This window comes from Myotis yumanensis, unplaced genomic scaffold (genome assembly GCF_028538775.1).
Source record: "Myotis yumanensis isolate MYYU_CA2020_CCGP unplaced genomic scaffold, mMyoYum1.0.hap1 SCAF_18, whole genome shotgun sequence".
Classification (NCBI taxonomy): domain Eukaryota; kingdom Metazoa; phylum Chordata; class Mammalia; order Chiroptera; family Vespertilionidae; genus Myotis; species Myotis yumanensis.
This window is the reverse complement of record NW_027223769.1, coordinates 25,774,519-25,785,359: the sequence shown is the minus strand read 5'-3', so window position 1 is coordinate 25,785,359 and position 10,841 is coordinate 25,774,519. Positions and strand designations below refer to the sequence as shown.

Sequence of the window (10,841 nt, the reverse complement as noted above, 5' to 3'; positions counted from 1 at the left end):
AACACAACTATTTACTATATAATTGCACTTAAAAAAAAAAGGCTAAACACCCAAAGTGTCAAAAGTCAAGCTTAGCAAATTTAAAAGCAATGAGATGAAAACTCAGTTAAGCACAAAAGGTCTTTTTGAATTTAGCGAAGAGCGGCTGCAAGAATTAAAGAAGGCGAGATCTGTGCCTCCAGTATTCGGTTTATTAGGTCCAATGCTCGTCTTCAAAGGAATATCACAGCCATGTGGCATTTGAGGATTTAGAGGAATTCTGACAATTCGGGTGCTTTTTGCCAAAATGGACTCTGTGTGCACTTCAGCTATGAACACTGATTTAGGACCTGCTACTCACGTTATCCTCAGGCTGTATTTGTACAGTTAGATAACTACAAAATTACCAGTCGGCAAAGGCAGAAAAACCAAGGAGGGGCAGGGCTAAACAAAAATCATACACGTTAGCAAAAGAAAAGCCCGAGTGCTCTGTTTACGGCGAGGAGCATGCAGGTTACAGAGCTGGCCACTGACCTAGGAGCCCGCAGGTTCTCAGATACCAAGGCAGCGGGTGTGTACATCTTTATCTGCTCAATGCAAATAAAGGTCTGAAAGTAACATTGGGCATTGCCTGCGTTCAGAAGTTCCAAAGTAATCGACCAAACCCTGCCTTTTTATTGAACTTTAGAAAGAGTAGCAGCTGCAAGAATATGGTGTGGACTGAATGTAAGGGCCTGAGGGGAGCATGGAGCCAGGATGTGGCCCCAGGGCTGCCTTAGTTAGTGTCCAACCACGGCAAGTCCCTTTCTTGGTTCAGGCTTCCATTTGGGAGTTTCGACCTGGTGTTCGATGGAAAGAGCACCACATCCACCTTGTATTATGAAAATCAGGCCCTGTTCACTATCAGGATCAGCAGTCAGAGCTATTTCTCCCCCTTTGAAACTACCCCTGCTCCCTCCCTGGATAAAACCTAGTTCTGGGGTTAGGGAGGAAAGTGACAGGGATCTTAAAAGACCTAATTTGGGAGTGAGGGCTTCTTGTCCTTGGAATGAAAGGAATAAAGCCAACGAGAGGGACTGTTTCAGGAGAGGGGCTGAGAGGAGGGAAGTCTGAACTTTGAACAAAAGGAACGAAGTAGGATTTAATTTAAACCGGGGCGATACATTCCTTTATTAGCTTCGATTGTACATAAAACGTTGCACCGTTTTCTTCTTCCTTTCCTCTATTCTTTATATTTTTAATTTAAAGCCAATTTGGTAACATAGGGCTTGTTTGGTAAATATAAAAATAGAACAGTACAGTAGCCCACATGCAGAATGGGAGGGAGGGGGGGCATGCACTCTGGCTACGAAGATCACTGAATTTTTTACACAAAGAACAAATCTCTCCATCCTACGTTGTCATTAGAACAGAAAGACATTTTTTTTTTCTTTCTTTCTTTTAAAGGAAATCATTTCAATATAAGAAAAGGACCCCTCTCAAGATGAGGTTCCTGCTCTTGCAGCGTTGGGTATGTTATTATTATAAAATGTGGTTATATTCTCTGCCTCTTACATTAACAATGGGGGCAGGGGTAGGGGGTGGGTCTGAGGGGCCTGAAATGACAGAATGAGGGGCACACAATAGGATGGCCGTGACTCTGAACAAATAAATAAAACATGTGAATCACGGTCTCTGCTCTACCTCCCTTCCCCCTCACCCCCCAACTGTGATTAAATTTGCTGTGGTCATTTCCCAAATGTCTGCCTGATAAAAAAAAAAAAAAGAAGAAGAAGAAGAAGAAGCAGCAGCAGCAGCAGTAGCAGCAGCACCCAGAGCCTCTTCTCACACCGTGACTGAGAGTGAGGGCCCTTCCTGGTGCTGGCAGTCTCCACCGCTGCCAGTCACTCCTGCCAGCACCGACACGCGTGCCGCTTTCATCAGCGAAAGGCTCCGCATCTGATTGCTGTCCTCCCCCAGCTCCCGAAAAAAGAGAGGAACAAAACCCAAACTACCAACCCTGTAACACCAACTCTGCCCCCTTAATGAACAGCTTCCCAGACTACCCCCAGCATCACACTGAAGCCCCAGGCGCCCGGGGCTCAGTAATGGGATTTCTCATACCCCTTCCTACAACCACCAACGCAGCTTCCCAGCAGCCTATTGAATGCACAGGAGGAGAAAAAGAATACATTTTAATAAATCGAGGGGAAAAATGATTTGGGTCCTGCAGCCCCGTTCTTTAGTAATAGAAAAAGGTGAGGTTGTTGGGGGGGAGAGAAAGGGGGGGTGATTTAATATTGCAAGAGATAATAGCAACTATGTTAATATCCGGAATTTTCAATATACCATAAGTACATTTTGTTTTTCCTTTTAGCACGATTTATAATTAAAGATTTTAATCTGGCTTCACATTGAGTTAATAAGCCCTTTGATTGATTAGGATTCATAAAATTGCCATTTCCCGCTGATGCTTTGTGTTTCTGGGGATGTTCTTTTGAAAAGCTGGGTTAAGGTGAATAGGAAGCAGCCATTGTTTAGGCTGAGCTGTGCCAATTCTGGGAACTCGGAACTGCTTTATTCAGAGTTTGTCCCCTGCAATATCTTGTTGTTCAGCCAAATTAATGCAGATAGGATCTGCTGGGCTACAGTTTAGCCGCTTTTAGGGGAAAACTTTTTTTTTTTAATTATTATTATTTCAGCAGGTGTTTCATGCAATTTCTGCCTCTGTTTTCTAACCTGTTCTTTGGCTAAAATAAAATAAAAACCATGATGAAATAGCATTAAATTGATAAATAGAATGTTACAAACTGCTTCCAAGATAAAAGAGAGAAAGGTACAAAACCAAACACACAGGAATGCAGCAAACCCAAAAAAAACTGGGCCTCCGTTTTTCTTTTAAAAAATTCAACTTCAGAGGCTGTGCAACCAATAAATTATCCATTTGCATTAATGGCCAGTAGTGCAATATGTGGGAAGTGTCCTCCTTCAGCTCAAGGGATGTCTTCGAAATGTAAACACAAATGAATAAATAGGAGAGAGAGGCCGAGGGAGGGAGGCAGGGAGGCGGTGTGCTAATGCTGTTTGTCAAGTTAAATAATATAGCCTGCCACCCCCTCCCTCCAAAACCAAACCAAAATTAACAGCAAAACCTAGAACCAAAGATAAATCCCGTGAAAGAAAGAAAATGTGAGAAAGAGCCGGTGATTTGAAGCGTCCCGTCAGAGGGGCCCTTTCCTCCAGTTCATTGTAGCCTGCGTGTCTATAAGGGAGTGTGTACAAGAGAATTCTTTTTTTCCCCTCCTCATTTTTAGCAGAGGGGGGAAAAAAGTGACTCTCTCCAGCTTCCGAAGGGCCTCACTGTGGGGACTGAACCAGAGCAAATTCCCTTTGTGTTTCTTGCTCTGAAGGGACCTGCTATTGTTGAACGCGGGGCCTCCTGTGAGAGCCAGCCAAGCTGTGGGCTGTGGCCTGTGGGCTAAGCCTCTTCAGATAACACTCAACTTGTTTAGGGATCGATACTGCCTCTCCTCCCCTGTCATCCACCCCAATTTACTTGGCTCGACTAGCGTTTTCATAGCCTTGTGTTATCATTCAGATGTTTTTTAAATGCACACAGTTTTAAGGCTTAGTGAGGAAAACTAGAAGCCGTGTCCACGGCATGTCCAGCCCCAAGGAAGCGCCCAGAAAGCCTCTCCCAGGGGGGCTGGGAGGTGATGCTGGGCTCACTGCTCTCCCACATCGTCACCTGGGAGTCTGCCTGCCTTCCCTTCCTAACGTGAAAACCCCGTCTGGATGCCTGTGTTGCCAAAGACCTCGTCCCAGCCAGCATGTTCAGTCCTTTCCTTACTCCATCCCCATCACAGTCCTCATCAGCCCCCTGCATGGTGGTCTGTCCCCCACCCCCCATGCCCCCCCTTTCCCTTGAGGTTTCGGTTTTTGCCATGAAATAGCAAACACCAGCACAAAGTAGATAGCAGCCATACCCGCAGAGTGAAACGGGTTTGGGTTTCCAAACAGACAGGGATGTCGCTACCTACCCCAGGAGTCCTTGCTTTGCCATCACTGACCTCATGAATCCCGGACCGGCAGGCCTGATTGGTGGGCTTTTGAACGTGACTAATGAAGAAAATTTACCCTCGGTGGGGGGAGGGAGGGCCCCCCTCCCTACCACCAGATAGAATGTTTCCTGATGCATTATATTTTTTACAAGAAAAAAAAAAAAAAAGGAAAAGCCTAACACACATATTTGTGGCAATGTGGAAATAAAATAAATTTAAAACAAACTCCCTCCACCTTTTTTTTCTATCCCAGGTCCTCGACAATGACAGCAGAGAACGAATAATTCCCGGTGCAGTGTCTTACATCCGTTAAAGGTACCTTTGAATGAATGTCAGCTCCTTTCTACCTTAGTGCCAGCCGATCGATGCTTCATTAGGGCCGAATTGTCTTTTGCCCATGCAACCTTGAAAACAGTCCCTTTAATTACCTGTGAGGAAGTCGGGGACCCTATTTTTTCCCCTCTACCTCCCTCCCCCCTGCCTTCTTCAGCAGAAGGCTCAGGGAAGTGGGGGTGGACAGGCGGGGGGTCACTCACGCACATTCACAGTCAGTACATCACTCCTTGATGGAGAAGCTGGGAGGAGAAGAAACGGTGGGGCCAGGGGGGAGAGAAAAAAGGAAAAGAAAGAAATATCAGACCCTGAGGTGAGAGGGCAGGGTTCAAGTCCAGACTACAAATTTATTGAAGAGCTTTCAGTCAGGCAGGCCTCCACTTGACTTTCTCATCAGCCAGCTCTGTGGATTCTCAGCTGTTCCCTTCACACCACCACTGCTCCTTGCATCTCCCTGCTGCTAATTACCCAGGGTTCCTAAATAAGACAGAGCCAGGCGCTGCTAGGGACCCCAAAGGATTCTGGATGGGCTTCATCCAGGTCACAAGAAAAAGGGGGACCTGTTGGCTAAATATTTTAGGGGGATCGGGGAGAGAGACGCAAGGAGCAGCACAGCTTGATATAAACCCTCCCATCAAAACCAAAGGGGTTCCAAATGATTGTCGGCTTGGCAAGTTTGAGTCCCGGAAGAAAGTGCATAAATAATCTTATTTGTTATGCACTATTGAAAAATTCAGAAAGATTTTAAATTCAAGTGATAATCTGGTCATCCTGAGGGATAGGCTTGTATTTAACAGCCAGGAATTTTTACCTATTCAATTATGATGAGAAGTATTCTAATAAAGCCGAAAGCCTCAGCAGAGGAATGTTAATCACCTGTGCGTGCCCTGTTGGCCGGTATAGAAAAACATACCTGCCTAAGCTGAGCGTCCTCCTAACATGGTAATGTAGTATCGTGTTTGGAACCCCTTCCTCACAGAGCTCCCCAGGCACCTGGGTGTACTAGTATATGACGAAAAACTACAAAACTCATCTGATCTTCTCTCCAGTGACCATATTTCTATCCAAGCAAGGAGTCAGGGGTCAGGGGTCAAAAATTTCCCACCAAATTTACACAACAGACTGCAATTACATTGCACTATCCCCTTCCAGTCCCCCACCATGACCTCTCCGCCGCCCCCGTCCCACCCCCCCCACCCCACCCCCCACACACAGATTTTGCAAGTTTAGGGTTCTCAGATAAAATACAGGATGCCAGTTGAATTTGAACTTTAGATAAACAAGAAATAGTTTTTTAGTATAAGTATGTCTCAAATATTGCATGGGACATACTTGTACTAAAAATTATTTGTTGTTAATCAGAAGTCAAATTGAACCGGGCATCATGTATCTTGATATTCTCTGGCAACCCTGTGTAGAGTCCTCTCCAATGCAGATATTTCCTGCAAACAAATGAGGCAGCAATGATTTTTAAGTCACTTTAAAAATACATAAATATAAAAGGGTTTATTTGAATATTTTCGGGTCCAGCTGTAATGCGGAAACATAAGCTGTTTTACTGTGTTCAAGTGCCCTGCTCTGTCAAGGGTCATCTCATTTAGTCTCCACCAGTTCAAGAGGTTACAACGGGCAGGTGCCTGGCCATTTGGCTCAGTTGTATCAAAATAAGGACTCTGGATAAAATCGTCTCTAACCCTTTTATGCAGGCTTGAGCCACGCTGTCATCAGCCTCTTGCAATTCCAGTGTCTCAGCCCAGTCCTGTGAGACTGCATCTGAGGCATGTGCATACCACCCCCCACCCCCACCCCCACGAAGGCTTCACACAGGCCCGCAACTTCTGGTCCAGTGAGGAGCAGCTGCCTTCATGGGAGAGGGAGGATGTATCCTGCATCCTTGCTCGGCACTTGACCTCAGTCAGGACCCTGTGATGTCTCCACATGATGCTAAAATAATCACCCAACAGGAGAGCAGGAGCCCAGGGCTGGGAGAGGAGGCAGAGGGAGAAGGGGACACACACTGCATCTGCGCACGGCCAGCTGTGCTGTGGGAAGTCCTTGTGCTCAAAAGTGTCCCATGGGAGGAAAAGAGGATGGAAGCACCCAGGCCTCACTCAGTGTGCAGGGTGCTTGTGCTTGCTGTAGGCTGGGAGGCCCGAGGGCATGCTCATAGCCTCTATTTAGCCTGCCCAGTAACTAGAAGAGTTATATTCCTATGTATGTGTAGTCACATATGTATGTTATTAACACTTTGTATGGGGTGGGGGAACAATGTTCAATCTCACATAAGTTTGCTCACATATAAACATTCATAAAAATGAGACTGTGTTTCAGGATGCAGATGGTGGGTAGAGAGTGAGGGTCAGGCTGACCTGATTCTCCCAGATAACGCCTGCCTGGTGGGCAGAGGGCAGGGCTGTGGTTTCTGGGGGAAGCAGAGGAAGGGTGGTCTTTGTGGTGGCTGTCACCATCTATTCCAGTGATGGCGAACCTATGACACGCGTGTCAGAGGTGACACGCGAACTCATTTTTTTGGTTGATTTTTCTTTGTTAAGTGGCATTTAAATATATAAAATAAATATCAAAAATATAAGTCTTTGTTTTACTATGGTTGCAAATATCAACAAATTTCTATATGTGACATGGCACCAGAGTTAAGTTAGGGTTTTTCAAAATGCTGACACGCCGAGCTCAAAAGGTTCGCCATCACTGATCTATTCTGAAATTGCGTCTCATTTGCCTGGATCCAGATCCCCTACATTTATGAAGCCTAAGCAAAGCAGTACATGCTGCCCCTTCTCGTGAGCATGGGCCCCCAGCTCACACCGGTGTCCACAGTGGCCTCAGACTGTGAGCACGCGGATGGATTCTGCAGGAGGCTGATTCAGGAAATGTGCAAATAGCTGCTCCTGGTCCTGGTTGCAGTTAAGGTGTATGTTTATCAAACAGTGTAGGTGATGTTGAATAGGTTTCTGAAATGCTATTTCTTAAGGAGGAAAAAGAGCAAGTGGCCAACAGATAATTGCAAAAGAAAATAAACAAAATAGAAACAAACTCATAGAGAAAACATACTTACATCTATTAGAGAGGAGTGGCTGGGGGGCTGGGTGGAAAAGGTGAAGGGATTAAGCAAAAAAAAAAAAAAAAAAAAAACCAAAAAAACCTCTCACAGACAGACAACAGTTCACAGACAGACAACAGTATGGTGATTACAAGTAAGAAGGGGTGTGGGGTGAGGTGGGAGAGGGTAAATGGAGGATAAATGGTGATGGAAGGAGACTTGACTTGGGCTGGTGAACATACACTACAATATATAGATGATGTGTTATAGAATTGTACACCTGAAACCTATATAATTTTATTAACCAATTTCACCAAAAAAAATCAATAAAAATTTTAAAAAATATCACTAAGTGATATATAGCATATAATTTGGAAAGCTTTCAAAACAAACAAAAAAGAAAAGAGGAGGAAAGAAAAAGGAAAGTGTGGTGTGACTTCTTGGGAGGCAGCGAATGGCATTTTCTCCAGAGGAGAAAAGAACTACGATTCTTACTTTCCACCCTTTGACAGATGGTGAAACGGTTTATCCGTTTTCTCTGTTAGGATAGGAAGGTAAGAGCGTTGGACTATCTTCTTAGAAAATCTTGGTGAGACCATAAGGTAGGATTTGAGATCTTCCAGATCCTGAAGAAAAAACGGGGTTATCTCCTGTATAGAGTTTCTTATTGTCAGAGAAAACATATCTTCCCTGAAAGATTATAAAAGTGACCTTAACTATTAAAAAAAAGAAAAAGGTCGTACCTGCAAGCCGCTGTTTTGTTTCATTTTTACTCACATCGGAGTGTAACTAGGCTGAACAGCCTTGGAAGCCATTATTCCTGGGGGCTGTTGACGCCTTTGTCCTCCTGGGCCCATGTCACAGCAAAGCCCGGCGCGTGTCACACCAAAGAAAAATGCACCATGTTTAAATGCAATGTGTCTGCACTGTAATTTATGACTATGAGGTCCAAAAACCTCACCCTAATGTGAGTCACTGAAATACATAGCTTGTAGCTGCATAGGCAGAGGTGATTAACATCTGTAATATTTGGAATATGGGCTTCTGCTCTCACAGCATGGATATCCATCGCGGAGTCTGTGAATCCCTCCTTCTATTCACAGAAGTGAGTGTGCAGAGAAACACAGTGTCTGTATATACTGGGCATCAAAAAGCAATTTCTTGCTGCAGTGAGTTTAATGTATTCAGTAACCTTCTGTTTATTTGGGTATTATTTGCTGGGAACACTTGGAAAGCGTTGGCGTAAGAGTGTAGGAAAACCCAGACCCAGTGTTGATCCCGAGCTTCTCTCTTCACAGCCCAGTGGCCCAGACCCACATGGGCCGACGGCGGGAGAGCCGCCTCTCTTTGCTGCACAGCATCAAATGAGGTCAGTAATGCTGCCTGTGCACCTTCGTCTTTTATTGTCCATGTTATCGAGGAAACCTATAAAAGTTCCCTCTTTTGATATCTTGACCCTCTGTGGTGCTCGCATGCTGCTTTGTGGTTTAGAGATTTAAAGAAACAGAGAGGGAAAAGGAGTGAGAGAGAGAATTTGCCTTAGGTGATAAACAGCAGTGTAAGGCCAGTGGCGAGAGAGAGAGAGAGAGAGAGAGAGAGAGAGAGAGAGAAGCTACCATAGCAACAAGGGAGTTTGGAAATGTTCGGAGGTTTGGGGGTTTGCCAGAAGAGCTGGGGGGCATATAAATGAGGATGTAAAGTCAGTTTCACCTGATAAAAATGTAAAATAAAATTCTGGACATTCATAGACTCACTTGCTCCCTGGCTTGAATGCAGAGGCAGGTGTAAGATCTACGTGTCTGTAGGGCCATACGGTCACATAAGAAATGTTTGGAAAGCCACAGGTACACTTGTTCAACTCTCCCAGTTTTCAAAGGCAAAAGAAAAACCTGTTTGATAACATATGTTATTGGTTTCCATTTTTAGTGAGAATTGAAATTAGTTGCTGTCATTCCCCCCCCACATATACACAATCTTCCCTGTCAGAGCACCCCTTCTCAGGCAGACTGCATGGCATAGGCCCCCTCCCCCACCCCCCATCTCATCTGTTCACCAGCAGTGCTTCTTTGAGTTAGAGGTCTTGGTGCCTTTAGATTCAATGGACATTGTTGGTTTATTGATGTAACCATTGTCCACTCCATATGGCCTGTGATGTACATCTATCCAAAACAATGTTCTTATTGAAAAAATGGCGAGAGAGGTGCTTGTGTTATTGGGAGTTTCTTTGATAACCAAGAAGAACAGACCTACCTGTTTATTTTTTCCGACTGCTAACCTACATGGTGATTCTAAACTGTCCTGTCTCCACTATGTTAGCCAATGGGCCTGTGCCGGGGAGGGGGGACTTCAGGCCGTGTGAGGAACAAGAACACTTGTGTAGGACATGGTGACACTTGTGTGTGTCATCTGTTGTCCAGACGTCTCCTCTGATCCTTGCTTTGATGGGAAATTGGGAAAGTGGATTATTTCCTTGGAAAGGAGAAACATTGATGTGATTCTTTCAGAGAGATTGATATTAGAAATAAATACTGAGGTTTTTGTGTCTGGAATGCAGTCAGTCTGTACTTCTTGTTGGTATACCTTCACACCTGGAGTTTGAGTTTAGTACTCAAGTGGAGGATCACTTTTTCCTCCTTCCTGGACTTTTAATTAAATTTTATTCCAATATTCTTTTTTTAAAAATATATTTTATTGATTTTTTACAGAGAGGAAGGGAGAAAGATAGAGAGTTAGAAACATTGATGAGAGAGAAACATCGACCAGCTGCCTCCTGCACATCTCCCACTGGGGATGTGCCCGCAACCCAGGCACATGCCCCTGACCGGAACAGAACCTGGGACCTTCCAGTCCACAGGCCGACGCTCTATCCACTGAGCCAAACCGGTTTCGGCTATTCCAATATTCTTTGGTGAAAATTTTTCCCAACCCTTTACAGCAGAGGAAAAAGGAGGGCATATGATGAAAAGCTGGAGGCAGTGACATGAAGGTTTTTCCATTTTTTAGTTGAATATGATTAGTGAAAACAAAAACAGTAAACAGTGATAGAAGTCATTGAGGTGATATGTGCTTTTTGCCAGGCAATAACACACTATTCCTGTTCAACCCTCCGAATGTTCTCATGTGGTCACTTGGCTACTCCAGCAATTTTCTTCTCACAGTTCATCAGACCAAAAAAAAAAAAAAAAAAATCAGAATACAGAAATGCCTAGGCAATATCATTCCAGAAAACTTGGAAAGCAATGAGGCCAGTATGTGAAGGCAGGGAGAAAAGTTACTTTGAACAATGGCCTTTTCAGTACTGCACCAGCAAATCCCAAACTGTGTGCGCACTGAATATACTATTCTGGGGGCTGACGTGTCTCCGAGACACTTCCTGGTCAGCTTTGGGCCCTTTACCACATGTCAGTTTTCCCCGCTAATGTGTAAGCGAA

The 10,841-nt window shown here is 44.6% G+C and overlaps 1 long non-coding RNA gene across 1 annotated transcript in view; it reads left to right on the top strand.

The window, feature by feature from the left end:
- The first annotated feature begins 1,423 nt into the window (after positions 1-1,423).
- Positions 1,424-10,841, top strand: part of LOC138997094 (uncharacterized) — a 77,110-nt gene continuing 67,692 nt past the window's right edge. Inside the window, exons 1-2 of the long non-coding RNA XR_011468896.1 lie at positions 1,424-1,489; positions 4,273-4,334. This is a non-coding gene — a long non-coding RNA (uncharacterized lncRNA). The remainder of the gene's footprint in view (positions 1,490-4,272; positions 4,335-10,841) is intronic.